The sequence below is a fragment of the Scomber scombrus genome, chromosome 4, assembly GCF_963691925.1.
Source record: "Scomber scombrus chromosome 4, fScoSco1.1, whole genome shotgun sequence".
NCBI lineage: Eukaryota > Metazoa > Chordata > Actinopteri > Scombriformes > Scombridae > Scomber > Scomber scombrus.
In genome coordinates, this window is record NC_084973.1 from 32,919,807 (window position 1) to 32,939,710 (window position 19,904).

Sequence of the window (19,904 nt, forward strand, 5' to 3'; positions counted from 1 at the left end):
ATTTTTGATGTTTTTTCCCTAATTTGTTGTTTGATTAGTTAAAAACAACAAGTTAAACATCTTACTGAGGAAGTTCAGCAGCTTAATGAATATGATGTTTGTAATATCAATCAGTGAAATTAAAAATATCACAGCAAATATTAAACAAGCATGAATATCATTTAAACTGCTCATCAGATAAATCAAAGTAATGAAAATGTTCATTATAGACGATTAACACTTTAAAAATGAATGCTTAATGAAACACATCAGATTAAGACATCATTCATATTAATGTTAAATCATATTTTCTGTATTTGATCTTTGGTGTGTTTGTTAATTGTTGCAGAAAGATGAATAAAGTGTTTTCTCTGTAGTTCAGTGTGGACTGATGTTTAATGCTGAAGTCAAACAGACTCTTCACACAGATAAACTGATGAAGCAGAACAGAGCTGACAGGTTTGTTTCTACCTGCACAGGAGACACTGTGGAAGGAAGTTTGTTTTATCTGATTCTCCTCTTCATTCACCTCTACATTTATTTCTCTATTTCATTGATCGTATCATCCAAGTAACTCCTGATATCCCTGCTATACTTACACAGTGTTCGAAAAGTAAATCCTGACAAATACGATTAATACATTTTCACAACTAATTTCTTACTGACTCTACAGCACCACCTGGTGGCGGAATTTATACAACGCTTAACTCATAAATAAACTAACTGCAATGCAAATTAATTCATTAAATGAACTAAATTACTCACAAAAACCCCACAAGTTTATCTTAGAGAAACACAGTTTCATTGTTCAACATTAACTGTTGTCAGCAGCATCAGGAGTTTATGAGAAATGCATTTGTTTTGTTATGTAATGTATGTTTTCTTTGACAGGGTTAAATAAAACCTACTGTGATCTCTGTCTTTACTTGTATGTTAACCAAAAACTTCTGTTTTGTATTTTGTGTGTAATTTAGTTCATTTAATGGATTAATTTGCATTGCGGTTCATTCATGAGTTAAGCGTTGTATAAATTCCGCCACCAGATGGTGCTGTAGAGTCAGTGAGACATTAGTTGTGAAAATGTCGAGAGAAGAAGAAACTCTGTTGTACACAGCATGACAGTAGCAGCTAGCTTAGTTCATAGACATATATACGTATATATGTGTATGGTTTATTAAACAGCTGAGTAAACATACTGGTGTACAGACTGTCACCGCTCACTTTATCACGTCACGTCACGTCTGGTATTTGGTACTTTCGCTTTCCGGTTTGTGTCATTTGTTTAAGTGTTTCGGGACTTGTGTGTTTTGCTAATGTAATTGTGTTGTATGATATGTACAATTTTTTCCCCCAATGTAAATTTGTCTCAAACGTTTTAAAAGTGTTTCACATTTTGTATTGTTGGTGAACGCAGCATCACCTCGCGCTGTTGTTTACATGCGGTTACTAAGCAACGGCCGCTGAGCGTTCCGGCTGCCTCCTCGCCTCTCTGCGTCACACTTACAGTAACTAGCTCCATATATATTATGCTCCATGCTTATGTATATATTTATTATTTCTATTGAGAGTGATTGTTCTGTGTTTTATACCAATATATGGGTCGATGATGTGACGATACTTTGTATGTGTCCATGTGGTTTAGTTTAAATTTAAAGAGTTAAAATGTGAAAATAAACGTATGAATAACTTAACACATTGTTTTTTTTGTGGACCCAGCATCAAATTTCTGCTTTTAATCCACTTTCAGAGAATATATTAGAGGATTATGGCAAAAATGTCTAAGTGGTGTAACCATAAAAACTTTGTACCAAATAATTCAACTTGCTTAAAAACAGTAAATTGTCAATAAAACACCATATCAACTAGTTTGGCATGATCTTACATTATAACTTTATATTAAATAAAGGTAATGGAATACAATTGTTCTAAATATTAAATATAATTTGGAGAATCATGTCAATTCAAGTGAACCACATGAAGTGTCTCAAAGTGTAACCACCATTTAAAAAGCTGTTTTGTTGAACTTGTGAAGAAGCTCATATAACAGGAAGTGGTTTTACAGAGAAGGACTCTGATGATCACAACTGCTGCCTGACAAAGTTAGAAGCTCTTAACAATTACTCATAAACTGATGTTTTTTAGACTCAGCCAGGTTTGCTCAGTTAATATGTCCCATGGTGTAACCCTAGAAAACATTGATGATTCATAAGAATTCATTAAAATATTTACTTTAATAATTACATTTCAGATATTGAGACCAAAGCCATGTGCTTACACAGGTGTTGAATTTGATTTTTAAAATGAATCAAAATAACTGCTGACATCATTTGAGTCCTATTAAAGCCTTTCTGTTAGAGGACAATTTAGTCAGATATTAGTAGTTTATGATGCTCATTAAAGATGGATCATAAAAAACTACTTTTGAACATGTACAGTAGCTTTAAAATACCTAAAAACTAGAGCTGGGCAATATATTGATATCAAGATATGATATCGATATCGTGATATGAGACTAGATATCGTCGTAGTTTTAGGATATCGTAATATCGTGACATGTCATCAGTGTTGAACTTACCAGACTGTTCTAGCTGTTCTGTTATTTACCTTTTACCCACTTTATCATTATATCAACATTACTGATGATTATTTATCAAACATTTCATCGTGTAAATATTTTGTGAAAGCATCAACAGTCATCTCTACATTATCGTTGCGGTATCGATATCGAGGTATTTGGTCAAATATATCGTGATACTTGATTTTGTCCATATCGCCCAGCCCTACTAAAAATCCAATAATTAATTCAGAGAAATGTTACTCAAACATAACATCTGTAAAATATAATTATTTACATTTCTGCTATTTCATTACAAATATAAACAAAATTTAAAAAATAACTCTAAATAGATATTTTCCTCATTAGATGCCATCTTCTAACAAGGAAAAGTCTTTTTACTCTGCCATGAAAAAAATGTTAACTTATATCAATATATGCTTATTTTTTATTAATTTTTATTACTTATCAACAGTGAAAGTGAAGATGATTTAACTGCTGTAGATGTTGCTGATGCTGTTCTAAGTATGAACCAAAACTTTCTCTGTGAGGAAGAGTGAGATACATTTTTATTTCAAATTGAAATCAACATATTCTTGAAGTGGAATATTTTTGTTTAACTTACACATTTGTTGAAACATTTAACTAATAAAGACTACAGCATAGTGAGAGCTGAACTGTTGCATTATTTAGTTTCCTCCATCATGGAAACAGTGAGTCAGTGTTGGGTCTGAAATGGACCAGACCTCCAGGAGGGAGAGAGAGGAAGCCATCCTGGAGTCACCCAGCTTATAAAGGCTCCAAACAGGTGACAGCAATCCCATAATGATGTGGGAGGAGCCAGATCATCCAGGAAGTCTGGAAAGAGGGAAGCAAAGGCAGAACAATGGGAAGCAGAGGAAGACCAACACAGTTACTGTTAAAGTCTAGGGCCGTCACAAGGGATCCTTTATGATCCACTGAACCTCCCTGTGTGTTTTACACTGTTGTGTCCAGCAGGTGGAGCTCTAACATCAACGAGTGAGGTGAAGTCTGTTTTCCAGCTTCTCTGCTGCAGATCTGATTGTATCTGACTCTAATAGACTGTTTTCATCTCATGTTCTGTTGATGCTTTTATTACTGAGAGTGTGAAATACTTTAATGTGGTTCAGGTTGGATTTAATATTACATAATTATGATATAATATACCAGTAACACCATAGACTTCACTACAGTACTGTATAGTTTTCATTATTGTGACTTAACCCTCCTGTTGTCCTCGAGTCAAGGAAGGAAAGGAGGAAGAAGGAAGGAGGAAGGAAGGAAAGATGGGAGGGAGGGAGGAAGGAAGAAAGGTTGGAAGGAAGGAAGAAGGAAAGAAAGGAGGGAGGAAGGAAGAGAGGAAGGAAGGGAGGAGAGGAAAGGAGAGAGGGAGGAAGGAAGGAAGGAAGGAAGGAAGGAAGAAAGGAGGCTATTACTGAGAGTGTCAAATACTTTAATGTGGTTCAGGTTGGATTTAAAATGAAATAATTATGATATAATATACCAGTAACACCATAGACTTCACTACAGTACTGTATAGTTTTCATTATTGTGACTTAAATCAGGGATAATTAGTGTTTCAGCTGTAAAGTTGTGTCAGTGTGAACAAACAGCAGGCTGGAAAATATAAACTACAACAGCTGTTTACTTATTTCAAATCGTCTCTGTGAAGAATGAATGCAGACCTTACCTTGTATCCAGTATGAACCTGCAACCAATCTGAAATATAAACATCAACGAACAACATATAAAATGATGAATGACACTCATACAACATGTTTTAATTGAGAAATTGTTATAGTTAAGTAATATTGATGAAAACTACTGGTTCCTGTTTAAACCCTTTTCAGAAATTCCTTTTTTATTTCTTTGTGTCGCATCATCAAATAACTTGTTAGTAAACTGAACCAAAACTACATATTTACATTGAAACTATTCAGCTAGTTAACTAATCAGTATTTATGTGTTAATAGAGATGATAATAGAACTGCAGGATGTTACAGATCCATGTTATTATCTAAAAAATCATCAATCATTGTCCAGAGATGTTCAGATCAGATTCACAGCTCGTTATTATCACATTAACGTCACTAACAGTGATGGACGTGGACACAGTGCAGCTTTACTAATAACTACTAATAACCTGTAAAATGTGATGTCGGGCTGTAGGTGACACTCATCCAACAAGCAGATCATTTGCTGAGTTTTGGTCTGATCTTTGAGGTTTAACATGTTTTCAGTCAATGTTTAATATCATACTTCTGTCTGAACAACAAAGTCTAACAACAGTTCATGAAAAATGCATCTGATTCATAAATATATTCATGTCCATGGACACTGTGACAGTCAGAACATTCACACTAATGTACCATTTAAATAGGAATTGTTTTTCGTTCACCACACTTCAGTGACAGACTCCATTTTTGAGTTTCTTATGGTAACGGATTTTCATGTTTGCAAGTTGGGGGATGGGTGGATGAAGACAACTGTTCATTTCCCTTTTCTAACCTCGTATCATTGCCTAACTGAAAGTTGGGACATTGAAAAAAGGGGAAACAGTGACGACTGTTGTAGTGTTAAAGTTGGGAAGGTTGCCTAACTTTAAGGAAGTCAAATAAAAGTAATAATTTTAACCCAAGCAGGACATTTCACTAAAACCTAACCAATGCTTTTTGTGCTGAAATGTAACCAGACCTTATGTGCTTTCACATTATAAAACATTATTTTTCAAGTTGGCTAATTCATTTTTTAACTGTAATGTATAACAGTTTTCGGATGAGTTGTTACTACTTTATTCCTCCTCACTGTTCTGTGTTAAAGGTCTGGACACTGAATGGAGGACAGAGTTGCTCCGTCAGTAAGCAGAGGTAGGCTTGACACAGAGCCGGTGTTTCAGTTTAACTGGTTACTGTGTTAAATGGTGACTTACGTAGATAGTAATTGGTTCTTAGTGTTTAATCCTTTTTAAATATCATCTCTGTTTAATATCTAAATTACACTAAAGTTAAATTGTGTCCAGAAGACTTATTCACCTTTTGTAACATATCTTGTAGTGTGAGAAAGTCACCACTTAACACGGTCACTAGTTAAACCGAAACACTGAACCGACTGATGATGTTATTAGCTTTAGTAATTGTAGGCTACGTCATTTAATCTTTATTGTATTTGTTTATTTAACCTCTAAATGTTTAACAATGAAAATGAGTGTAAATAACTCGTTTTGATAGATGTGATTTTTTTAAAGTGCAAAAAACAAATCGCTCAAATCTGAGTTAAATGGGCATGTGTCTTTTTGCCCCTCAATGTACACACTTTTTTTTCTTTAGACAGGAGTGTGTGCATGATCTGATGTTCAGGAAGTGTTTCTCTGACTTTCACTTTCAATCTTATTCTGTTGGCGCAGCAACAATTTCACGGAGGAAACTCAAAGAGAAGTAGAACACTGCACGAGGACACAAACTGACATCTGACGGATTATAACGGACCATCCTCAGGTGAGTCTGTTCACATCATTTACTGTAGTCAGAAATAATCACAATAACTTTTATAACTGAGCTGCAAACTTTTCTGTTCACTGACTTTAAACTGACGGACCAAGAAAAGAAAGTTCCATTTTATAAAGTCAAAGGATCGTTTCAGTGTTCAGTAAAAGTAAAGTAAAGTTTAAAGTTTCATTAGTTTGATTTTAGATTGATACACATTAATGTCAGTGGTATTTCCTACATTTTAGATTTTTAGAATCAGGAAGTAAAAAAACCCAACTCTGATCAAAGTTAATTTATTGACATTTAATTTGAATACAATTAAAGGAAAAGTAACCCTTTCCTCGAGTTCAGCTTTATCAGAGTGATAAAGGTTTATATGAAACCCTTTATTTTAGGAAGGGTTAGCACACACACACACACACACACACACACACACACACACACACACACACACACACACACTCTCTCTCTCTCTCTCTCTCTCTCTCTCTCTCTCTCTCTCTCTCTCTCTCTCTCTCTCTCTCTCTCTCTCTCTCTCTCTTTGTCTTTCATTGACATTAACATCATAGGCGTAATTTATAATCCAAACCAGCCAACAAAATCTACCCAATATGATATCATATATGAGCATCTGAAACGAGAGGTTTCAGATGAGCATGTCCTCAGACCTGCTTCACAGGCGGAAATCTCAACCCCCCCAATGTTCAACTCAAAGTTACGCCCTCCTCCATTTTGCGCTTGACGCACAGAGGATGGCGGTGATGACTTTGTCAGTTTCAGAACAACGCAGTTGTCATTTTCTCGTTTTGCGCAGGCGTTGTCTAAATAGCAAATGCACCTGTCTGTGCACGGTGCACCCATAGACGTGTTGGTCTCAAAATGAGTTGTGGTCAGGCCGCATTAGTGCAGCATTGCTATTATGAGGCAGAGGAAAGTTGTTTTGTGCTACTGACCAAACGCCACGCGCTATAGATCGTTAAAATGGGGCCTGTAAATATATATATGATTGAATACTGGCGTATAAAAGTCTGGCTTTAGTCTTCTGTTAGAAAAACTGCAGCAATCCAGGAGTTCGGTCAACTATCTTTAATAATGTCCCACAGAAGTAAAGACAGATGGGTATCGTACAGTACGATCTAATATGAATAATCAGCCAATTATGACTTCTTGAAATTGTGGTTATCTGAAGAACATTAAACAACAACATACTATATATATAATTAGTTATAATGGTCTGAATAAACAAAGAAATAATGACAATAATAGCACTGCTGCTGTAAACAGTCAACTTCACGATAATACAAGTAATGCTCCAAATGTCCACAAGATGTCTCTTGACTGCAACCAAAGATCGACAGCACATTTAATACAGGCATCAGTAATAGTATGAAACCTATGACCAAATAAGTAAGGTTTACACTATTACCTAGTCATAGCAAATAATTTATATATTTCTATCTCTCAGCTGCAGTTTTTAGATTTTAAATAATGAACAAATGAAATCGTTCAAACTATGAAACATGACAGTTTTTAATCAGTGGTTTAATCAGTGTGAGCAAAGCTTTCCCAAACTGTCTCTTGATGTTTTTATCTGATGTTGTTTCAGGAAAGTTGGTGACAGAGACTCTTTGTCTTCAGCAGGACTCCTCAAAGAGGACACAGAGCAGAAACACTGACACCAGTAAGTATCCACTGTTTGTGTCACCTTAACACTTTTTAATGAGCTCATTACTGCAGCTGCACTCTGTTTATTTCTTCTTCTCTCCTCCAGATCAACCAGTCTGATGTTTTAGAGACATAATGGATCCGTTAACATCTGGTGAGTTCAGTCAAACTTTATTAGACTCAGTGGTGTAAAATAACTAAGTACATTTACTCGAATACTGTACTGTCAGAATTTTGAGCTACTTGTACTTTTAAAGGGGAGTGAATTAAGTGGACTGTATGAACTGGTGCAGAGATGGATATTCACCTAGGTGCATCGGTCAGAATGCATTTTACAGGATCCCAGTATTCGTTTATAGCACTTTATTCACTCAAATTGTAGGCACAGCAAAGCACAGAGCTCTTATTCATAACAGGGGCTTAGGTAACTAAACTTGTGATAATGTGGTTCTGAAAAGGGAAATAAAACCAAAGTTCAGACATACTTTACCTCAGTAAATTATATTCACATTCAAACTAACATATTAAATAAATTGGTCACCTAACCTTAATATCAACAACTTAAACATTACAGAGGCTGCCATCATTAAACAGAAAACATCAGTGTAATAATTAAACGCAATAGGCAGCAATTAGACAGCTAGTTAGAGATAGTTCAGCCCCTTCTCACTGCCTCTGTGGCCTGTTACATGGGTACACACTGCCCTCTGTTGGTCAAATGCTGCCACAGACTTTAAATTACCTCCTTTTCAATTAAACAATAAACGTCTTAAATGAGTCAAACTAGCAATGAAAACACCACACAATATACAGCTATACAGACTGATAATCATTTCTATGGTTATACAAAGGAAATTCTGGGAGAATTTGGTAATTAGCAAAGGGAAATGTAGCATACAAGTGTCTGATGCAGATATAACAGTATAACAAAGGTAAGGCAGCTTTATTTATATAGAGCATTTCATACACAATGGCAACTCAATGTGCTTTATACATAATACAAACATTTAACAGTAAGATATCAGGAGAGAAGTGTTTTTACCAGCAAAGCACATTTCACCAGCCAAATTATAAAGAAGAAGAATTCTTCCGCACTTACAATCATCATGGACGCACATCTACACAAATAAAATCCACACTGGTTAGTCAAGCAGCTTGCACTCTGTCCATGAGGCTTGCATAACTTCTCCATGGAAAAAAACTCTGGGGCTATGATGTCATAGCAGTCTATCATACAGCTCCATTCACAATCTCTTGGCCTTTTTTACAACTTTACTGCAGTACAGTTTGAGGTACTTGTACTTTACTGTAGTACAGTTTGAGGTACTTGTACTTTACTGTAGTACAGTTTGAGGTACTTGTACTTTACTGTAGTATTTCCATGTGATGCTACTTTCTACATCTCAGAGGGAAATATTGTACTTTCTACTCCACTACATTTATTTGACAGCTTTAGTTACTTTTCAGATGCAGATTTGACACAATGGAAAATATAACAAGCTTTTAAATACTGCATACTACATCACTCATAATACTGCAGTACTTTTACTGTAATACTGCATACTACATCACTCATAATACTGCAGTACTTTTACTGTAATACTGCATACTACATCACTCATAATACTGCAGTACTTTTACTGTAATACTGCATACTACATCACTCATAATACTGCAGTACTTTACTGTAATACTGCATACTACATCGCTCATAATACTGCAGTACTTTTACTGTAATACTGCATACTACATCGCTCATAATACTGCAGTACTTTTACTGTAATACTGCATACTACATCACTCATAATACTGCAGTACTTTTACTGTAATACTGCATACTACATCGCTCATAATACTGCAGTACTTTTACTGTAATACTGCATACTACATCACTCATAATACTGCAGTACTTTTACTGTAATACTGCATACTACATCACTCATAATACTGCAGTACTTTACTGTAATACTGCATACTACATCGCTCATAATACTGCAGTACTTTTACTGTAATACTGCATACTACATCGCTCATAATACTGCAGTACTTTTACTGTAATACTGCATACTACATCACTCATAATACTGCAGTACTTTTACTGTAATACTGCATACTACATCGCTCATAATACTGCAGTACTTTTACTGTAATATTAATAAAACATTGTGTCTTTGAAACTCTGATCAGTTCTGTGAGTCCTGAATGAAACTCGTCTGTTTTGACTCATTTTAATAAGACAAAAACATTAAATATGATAATCTATAAAAACTGTAACTTGGTGAGAGACACAGTGAGCAGCAGCTGAACCATCGTCTGATTTAACTTTACAGATAGAAACTAACATGACCCGACTATCAGATGACTTCCATTCTGTCCAAGAGCTGCTTTTAGAGAAACACTTTTTGAAGATACTGTTAATTCAAGGAGAAGAGTCTTCTTTCTTAAAGCATGTGATCTTGTAAAAATGAAATCCTTTCATTAAAGCAGAATGTAAATCTCATATTTATACAGTGTGTCTAACATCTTGATAGATTTCAGTTATTTCTTCAGTGATATTTATAGGAATGCTGGAAGTGGAGCAGTTGTGTTGTAGTCTTGCTCCAGAGATTTCACTCAACATGATTCATTTCCAGAATAAAATAGTAACTGGACTGATCAGGGATCAGATAAATGCAACAACTCATTAAGCTTTTTGTAGAACTATATCTTATAATCACTGAAACCTCTGCAGCTGATTTTCTGTGTTCGATGACATTCATTCATCTTTTATCTGATGTTGTGACAGTTAGTGAGTATCAATCAATCAATCAATCAATCATCCAATCTTTATTTGTATAGCGCCAAATCACAACAAAGTTATCTCAAGGCACTTTACACATAGAGCAGGTTCTAAACCGAACTCTTCAGGTTTTAATTTTAAAGAGACCCAACATTCCCACATGAGCAAGCACTTAGCGACAATGGCAAGAAAAAACTCCCTTTTAACAGGAAGAAACCTCAGAACCAGAACCAGGCTCAAAGTGGGAGAACATCTGCCTCGACCGGTTGGGGTAGAGGGGAGAGAGAGCAAGAATAGGAGAGAGAGAGAAGCACATAGAAAATAAACAGTGAAGCTAGAAGGTCCGGGACTGGAATCTGTCATCCGGACGTCTACAGGCCCAGATTACCTGTGAGATGAGAAAGCACAGACAACTCCGGGGAAGAAGTTTAGCTTATTGATGCATTAATAGTACATGAATGTTATTGGATATAGATGGATGGATAGAGAGAGAGAGGAGGAGAGAGGAGCTCAGTGCATCATGGAGGTAGGAGTCCCCCGGCAGTCTAAGCCTATAGCAGCATAAACTAGGAGCTGGCTAACTATAAGCTCTATCAAAAAGGAAAGTTTTAAGCCTACTCTTAAAAGTAGAGAGGGTGTCTGCCCTCCGGACCGAATCTGGGAGATGGTTCCACAGGAGAGGAACCTGATAACTGAAGGCTCTGCCTCCCATTCTACTTTTAGAGATACTAGGAACCACAAGTAGGCCTGCATGCTGGGAGCGCAGTGTTCTGGTAGGTACATAAGGTACTATGAGCTCTTTAAGGTATGATGGAGCCTGACCAGTAAGAGCTTTAAAAGTGAGGAGAAGGATTTTAAATTCTATTCTTGATTTTATGGGAAGCCAATGCGGTGAAGCTAAAATAGGAGTAATGTGATCTCTCTTTCTAGTTTTTGTCAGAAGTCGTGCAGCTGCATTCTGGACCAGTTGGAGAGTCTTTAGAGACTTGTTAGGGCAGCCTGATAATAATGAATTACAATAATCCAGCCTAGAAGTAACAAATGCATGGATTAGTTTTTCAGCATCATTTTGAGACAGAATATGTCTGATTTTTGAAATGTTACGCAGATGAAAATAGGCAGACCTTGAAATTTGTTTTATGTGGGAATTAAAGGACAGATCCTGGTCAAATATAACTCCTAGGTTCCTTACAGTAGTACTGGAGGCCAAAGTAATGCCATCCAGAGTAGTTATATCATTGGATAATGTGTTTCTGAGGTGTTTAGGGCCAAGCACAATAACTTTTCTGAGTTCAATAGCAGGAAGTTGCAGGTCATCCAGGCCTTTATTTCCTTAATACATGTTTGTAGTTTAGTTAACTGGTTGATTGCATTTGGCTGTATTGATAGATATTATTGAGTGTCGTCTGCATAACAATGAACATTTATTGAGTGTCGCCTGCATAACAATGAACATTTATTGAGTGTTTCCGAATAAAGTTTCCCAAAGGAAGCTTACTTCTATACCTCAGAGACACAGAAACATGTATACCTTTTAACATTTAGCTAGAATGTGAATCAGACTTCAGTCCACCTCTGATGTTTATTAGATGAATTTAAACAGCTTGTTTGGAATTAAATATTTCTCTGAAGATAATGAAAAAACTAAAGGTCTGATTTACTAAATGTTTGTGTGTGTATAAAAACGTGTGCAAACTTGACATCACCCACAAAAAAAATGTGCTGCTGATCTACTAACGCAGCGCTCTGAGGTTTGCATCTTACAACTGTGTAAGATAGTACGCGCTGTTTATTTAGTAGTTTACCGTAATGAATGTAATATTAGTAGTTTACCGTAATGAATGTAATATTAGTAGTTTACCTTAATGAATGTAATATTAGTAGTTTACCGTAATGAATGTAATATTAGTAGTTTACCGTAATGAATGTAATATTAGTAGTTTACCATAATGAATGTAATATTAGTAGTTTACCGTAATGAATGTAATATCAGTAGTTTACCGTAATGAATGTAATATTAGTAGTTTACCGTAATGAATGTAATATTAGTAGTTTGCCGTAATGAATGTAATATTAGTAGTTTACCATAATGAATGTAATATTAGTAGTTTACCATAATGAATGTAATATCAGTAGTTTACCGTAATGAATGTAATATTAGTAGTTTGCCGTAATGAATGTAATATTAGTAGTTTGCCGTAATGAATGTAATATTAGTAGTTTACCATAATGAATGTAATATTAGTAGTTTACCGTAATGAATGTAATATCAGTAGTTTACCATAATGAATGTAATATTAGTAGTTTACCGTAATGAATGTAATATTAGTAGTTTACCTTTAATGAATGTAATATTAGTAGTTTACCGTAATGAATGTAATATTAGTATTTTACCGTAATGAATGTAATATTAGTAGTTTACCTTTAATGAATGTAATATTAGTAGTTTACCGTAATGAATGTAATATTAGTAGTTTACCGTAATGAATGTAATATTAGTGGTTTACCGTAATGAATGTAATATTAGTAGTTTACCGTAATGAATGTAATATTAGTAGTTTACCGTAATGAATGTAATATTAGTGGTTTACCGTAATGAATGTAATATTAGTAGTTTACCGTAATGAATGTAATATGAGGCGTTTTAACCTCAGTGTGTAAAATACAGGGAGGAGAAAATATAAATATGTTATTTAGCACACGCATTGTGATTTACCAAACCTGAAGGTAATGTTGCTGACGCTAACTGCGTCTATAAATAATAAGTATGAAGGGCAGGTATTAAACTGCTGTTACTATGGAGACGAGGAGACGGAGGCACAATGACAGAATACACACAGGACGGAGTTTTTCCACATGTGTTAATATTTGTGGTTTTACTAACAGCATTGACTTTGTCACTAAAACTCTCCTATATAGCATTTTATCTGGTAATATTGTTTAGCTGTAACTCAAAAACTAAACACACAATCTATTACACTGAACATGCAATTTAGTACATTTTAATATTATTTGGGATCTTAGTAAATCAGGTCCTAAGTGTAAATGAGAATTTTAAGACCTAACCTGATTGAATCCAACTTGCCAAATTTAGAGAGAAGAAGAGACAATTGTTAATAACCGTTATAAATAAACAGGCACCTGAACAAAGTCTAAAGGTTTACACATCAACACAGTTCTGTACATTACTTATCAGTGTAAATGTACATTTTAAATATATAAATGTTTAATGATTGATCTGATTCTTTTGTTTTGTTTTTTACAGATGATGATTTAAAGTCTCAGAGGAGCAGCAGCCCTGAACTCATTCGTCCTACCTGTAAGTTGAACTGAATGAGAATCCTTCAACAACATTTTATATTTCATGAATAAAGTAAAAAATATTCAATTAGTTAAACCATCAAATTTTCCAGAAACATAAAATAACTGGAGTTAGACCTGAGAGCAGAGGTGTTTATGGAAATATGTGAGGCTAAGTTAAGGGGGGGGGGGGGGGGGGGGGGTAGAGGTCTTACCATAAATCCATCAGACTGAAGCTCTACAGATGAGACCTTTCTAATAAATCTTTTCATCACTAAATCACTTTTCACATAAAGAACATCGAGATCAGACTCTTTACTTTACACCCAACATTCCTCTGTGAGCAGCACTTAGAAAAACTTTAACAGCAGAAAACCTCAAACAGAACAGACCATCTGGTAGAGAGAGAAAGAAGGAGGAGAGAGGAGAGAGAGACAGAGAAGCACAATAATAACAATAATATGTTTAGTTTCGTTACACTATGAAATAAAACATTATATCCATGAATATGATGTTTAGGAGAAGTCAGAGAAACCCATGAAACTTACAAGTGACAGCCTTTAAATAAACACTGTAGTTTAAAACCTTAATATACTGAGACTACAAACAAAACACACACAGACACACATGTAGTACATAATAACAACAACAACAGTAACAGTGATAGTAATAATAACAATTAGACAACATTAATCAGCTTTTTTTATACTGAATAAACTTTAGTTACAATAATTAGTTTGGCTTAAATGAAGGATTTCTTTTACTTTATTTTACATTCAGATAATCTTCAGCATGTTTTAGGTAAATTATTTATACTGTTTATATACACAACACTTTGATATATTGACTGTTTGTGGCGCTTCTAATTTCCAGAGGGTGTCTATGATGTTGGCGGTCCTTGTGTTACTACATTCATATTTATTAAAATGTGATTATTGTTGCTTTATATTGAGCTCTGAAAATTATACCTGACAGCTGGAGGACGCTTAATAAAAGAATACATTTATATAATATATTTATGTAACGCTGCTCATATCTGTACAGAGCACAGAGGCAGCGCTGTTGTTCTGTCCACTAAAAACATGAAGCTTCACTTTACATTCTTGAGACCAAATAAAATGTCATCATACTGTATATGCTACACATTTGAGCTAGGAGTAAATCACCAAAAAGCTGCACAGGTCAGTTCATTTGATCATGTTCTCCCTCAGATAACCGCTCATCATCTATATAATAGAAATTAAATAGATAATAATATTTGTCAATAGCACAAATCCTTCATCAGAACAATGGAAAAACACACTTAAGAGAATCCAGTTATTACACTATTGCACTTAGAACAGTAAACACACTATTTAAAGTGCACAATCACCACCTCCAACATTACCACAAGACAACGAACACAATTCTGAACAAACTATGACTGTAGAAGTTATCAGAACTTACAGAACCACAAGGACATTTTTAAAAATATTCTTTTAGGGTGACTACTCAACATCAGTCCAGGGACAGCAGATGTAAAATAGCCTTTTGGCTAATTCTGGCATGTTTACATTTGTTAAAATGTGTTATTAATGTGCATTTTCCCTGATCATTAAACCTTTAAATAAAATATGGCGCTTGCCCAATTCGCTCATATCAGGCTCCGCTACTGTTTGAATAAACTGACCACATACCTGGAATCTACATAGTTACCTGAAAAAATATAAAATCTTAATAAAATGACGTATTAGCAGTCCCACTGTGGAAGTTGCAACTGTTTGTGGTTGCGCTTGTCTCTGCCACAGCGCATTCCGAACGGACCCAGTTGGTTACGTTAAACATCCGGAAGTAGGCGTGGTTTAATTTAAACTGGGCTTGGGGGGAAATCAATGGATACACTGCCACCTACTGGATACATGTAGAAAAGGTACTCCAGTCTCTTGAATGCAAATTGTTTTGGCACACTCCATTTGTGAGAATCGTGCCAAAAATCACGTGAGAAGGATGACACAACTGAACGGGCAAATAGGAAGATTCTAATGCAAATCCTTTGGTGCAGTTTTGCAGATCAGAAGTTACAAGTGAATTACAGTTTTTTTTTTTGAAATTCTCTTTTTATTCAGAAAGGCAGACATCCATCACATACATCACTTCACACATACATTTACTCAGATTGTCAAGGATACAATGATGTTGTACCTTCTGCCCTTCTGGATCTTTCTCCCACGGACCCAAACCAGGTGGAAGCAATAACACAAAAACAACAAAACCGGGGAGCGCACCCCTACATGTAATCTATACTCCATTCACAAAAAAATAAAAAATAAAAAAAAATAAAAAATAAATAGAAGAGGGTAGGTTCACACAAAGCACAAGTATAATCAGATAAAATCAGATCTGATTGGTTTTACATACTCAGTCCATTTGGTCCAGATCCTATAAAAAATGTCTTTCTCAACTTTGAGGGAAAAAGAAATCTTCTCCATAACATAAATCTCATAAACAATTTCAATCCATTCGTCGATGGTGGGAGGTTCCACTCTTAACCATTTCCTAGTGACACATTTCTTACTTGCTGCCAACAATATGGTCAGCAGTTTTTTGTCTTTTATGTTCCATGTTTCAAACATTATATTGCCCAAAAACATAGTTTCACATTTTAATGGAATGTTCACATTAAATATATTTTTAATATGTTTGTGGATCTCTTCCCAGTAAGATTGTATTACTTGACAGTCCCAAAAGATATGGAAGTGGTTGGCTCCATTAGACCCACAGAGTCTCCAACAAGCATCCCCGCTACCCTGATGACGCTTCTGGATGGGTGTGATAAAAAATCTTGTTATACTTTTCCAACAGAACTCCCGCCAGGTGTTTGACCCGGTTGAGATCCATTGTAGTTGACATATTTTCTCCCAACTCTCCTGTGTAATAATTATCCTTATTTCCTTTTCCCATTTTCTCTTTATGTATTCTGTATTCTCTTGTTTGGCTAGTTGTATGGCGTTATATAATTTGGAGATAATTTTGTTGCAAGATCTGGACTTAGTTAATGATAAGAATACCTCCATGAACCCTGATTCGTCTTTTCTTAACGCCTCTTTAATATTTTTGTTATAATAATCTCTCACTTGCAGGTACTTAAAAAACTCGTCTCTCCCTAGACCATGATCCTTCTGTAGGGCCTCAAAACTCTGAAATGTCCCCTTGTGGACAAACGAATAATAGGTAGTTAAGCCTTTTGTGATCCATGTCTTAAATCTGCCGTCGGTTTTATTTGGCGTAAAGTCCGAGTCATAGGCACACCACCTCATAATCTTAGATGTGTCTTTTAATCTGCAAATTTTGACTATTTCCTGCCAGGACTTCAGGAGGCTACTTGTTATAGAGTCGTCTGGGATCTCCTGTTCTTCTTGTAATTTATTGTCACTTAATAAAGCTGTTATTGGAATTCCCTTTATCATCGTTCCTTCAATTTCCTTCCATGCTGCATCATACATAGGCGAGCACAGGCAAACTAAAGGCCTCAACTGAGCTGCATGGTAGTAATCCTGTAAACAGGGAAGGCCCATTCCCCCTTTTTCTTTTCTTAATTGCAATGTTTTAAATTTGATTCTGGCCCTTTTCCCTTGCCACAGATACCTCGCTATTACTCTGTCCCACTCTAAGAACTGTTTAGATGGTATTTTAATTGGTAAACATTGAAAAAGGTACAACATCCGTGGAAGAATATTCATCCTGATTGACTCTATCCGGGAGCTTAAACTTAAAAAGGGAATAACGTTCCATCTTTGTATATCGGTTTTTATCTTTGAATTTAGTGGGCCATAATTTAAGTTATACAGTCTTGTGAAGTCCCTAGGTAATGAGACACCCAAATATTTAATGGACTCAGCATCCCATTTCCAATTGTACATGGTCCTAATTGAAGGTGGAGGGTCATAATTAAATGTTAATGCTTGGGTTTTATTAATATTAATTTTATAACCAGAAACTAAACCAAATTCCTCTAACAATTTCATCAGTTTTGGTAGTGTCTGAGTAGGTTGTGTTATACTTATCAATAAATCGTCGGCGAATAGGGCCAGTTTTTGTTCCCCAGATGTCATTGTTACCCCCTTTATATCATTCCTCTGCCTAATTAGTTGGCTCATGGGTTCTATAAACAAGGCGAAGAGGAGCGGCGACGCACAACACCCTTGCCTCGTCCCTCTTTCTAAAGTGAATGAATTGGTTAAGTTTCCATTGATTTTGATTCTAGCTGTTGGTTTGTTATATAGTGCTGCAAACGTGTCAATTATAGTTGTATGGAAGCCAAATTTTGAAAGTACTTTATATAAGAATGCCCACCTCACTGAGTCAAATGCTTTCTCAGCGTCCAAACTTAATATCAGTGTTTCCAGTTTTTGATGTGTGACTTGTCTCATAACGTGCAGTGTTTTCCTGATGTTATCTTGGGTCTGTCTTTGTCTGACAAAGCCAGTCTGGTCCTTGTGTATTAATAATGGTAATAACAACTCTATTCGTTTGGATAATATGGAGGTGAATAATTTATAGTCATTATTTAAAAGACTTACAGGACGGTAATTTCCACACTCCAATTTATCTTTCCCCTCCTTAGGTATGATCGAAATCATTGCCTCCCTCCATGAGGGGGGGATATTTTTGTTCTCCAAAACCCAGTTAAATGTCTTTAATAATGTTGGAATTAGTTGATCTTGCATTGTTTTGTACCATTCTGTGGAAAAACCATCTGTCCCTGGAGACGTCCCCCCTTTCATTTTCCTAATTGCTGTTTGAATTTCTTCCTTTGTTATTTTGGATATTAATTTCCCATTTTGTTCATCAGTGACCTTTGGAAGATTTACCTGGGCCAGAAAGGCATCAATCTGGTTGTCGTTGCTCATCTGTGGTTGTGTATATAATATTCTATAGTACTTTTGGAAGCATTGTTGTATTTTCTCCGGGCTTGTTTCTATTACTTTCGTTTCAGAGTTTCTTATTTTATATATAGTTCTATCCGCTTGTTGTTTTCTTAACCTATACGATAGAAGTTTCAGTGATTTCCCACCTGTCTCATAGTATTGTTGCTTTGTAAAAAGAAGCTTTTTCTGAATTTCCTGGGTATTTATTTCATCCATTTCTTTTTTTAATTCTTTAATCTTACATTTGTCGTCATCTTTGTGAGACTTTGCATGTTCTTTCTGTAGTCTCTTCAAGTCCTCTTCTAATTTTTTGAGTTTTTGCTCCCTAATTTTCTTCTCATATGAGGAGATGGCTATTATTTTGCCCCTCAATACTGCTTTTAATGCGTCCCAGAGAATAGGTGGGTTCACTTCTTCATTATCGTTGTTTTCCAAATACAATGTAATTTCGCTTTTCAATTTATCTTTAATAACTGGGTTATTCAGAATGCTTGAGTTCAGTCTCCAGAGAGTGGATTTCTTATTATTATTCAGATGGATTGACATATAGATGGGACCGTGATCTGAAATAGTACTAGGTCCTATTTCACAGTTGCCCACCCTGAAAAGATCTCCTTTAAGCATAAAAAAGTAGTCGATGCGTGAGTAAACATTGTGAGCGTACGAGTAATGTGAGTAGTCTCGGCTCGTCGGGTTTATCTCTCTCCATACGTCCACAATCCCCACTTCACGCATCCAAGTGTTTAATCTATTGCTGATGTTTCTTGCGTCAGATTTCCCGTTAGATGAGTCAATTCTGGGATTTAATCGGATGTTAAAATCTCCGCCACATATTAAAATCCCTTGACTCTTTGTTGTCATTAAATCAACCATATGTTTATAGAAGGACCAGTCACTGCCCGGCGGCACATACACGTTAAGGAGACTTATCACAGTACCTTCTATCTTCCCCGTGACCATAACAAATCTGCCTTCCCTATCCTTATGTTCTGTTATGTGCTCATAATTTACCACACTGGATATCAAAATCGCCACTCCTCTACGTCTCCCCGATACATGTGAAGAAAAGTAAACATGTTTAAATCCTGATTTATTCAATTTAGCATGTTCGGAGTCGTCAAGGTGTGTCTCCTGTAAGAGAGCTATTTGGATTTTATCTTTCTTCAATTTTGATAAAATTTTCCACCTTTTAACTGGATTGAGTACTCCATTTA

The 19,904-nt window shown here is 35.5% G+C and overlaps 2 protein-coding genes and 1 long non-coding RNA gene across 4 annotated transcripts in view; 2 read left to right on the forward strand and 1 right to left on the reverse strand.

Moving 5' to 3' along the window:
- LOC133979436 (uncharacterized) overlaps positions 1–19,904 on the reverse strand; it is a 1,726,912-nt gene that overhangs the window by 541,352 nt on the left and 1,165,656 nt on the right. The window lies entirely within an intron of this gene.
- Positions 1–19,904, forward strand: part of LOC133978737 (trichohyalin-like) — an 81,331-nt gene that overhangs the window by 16,488 nt on the left and 44,939 nt on the right. The window lies entirely within an intron of this gene.
- Positions 5,950–13,798, forward strand: LOC133978653 (uncharacterized). Of its 2 annotated transcripts, XR_009925029.1 has the most exons (4): positions 5,950–6,048; positions 7,646–7,720; positions 7,811–7,858; positions 13,749–13,798. It is a non-coding gene; the product is annotated as an uncharacterized LOC133978653 (long non-coding RNA). The 2 variants fall into 2 exon arrangements; XR_009925028.1 differs by lacking the exon at positions 5,950–6,048 and having other exon boundaries at positions 7,543–7,720.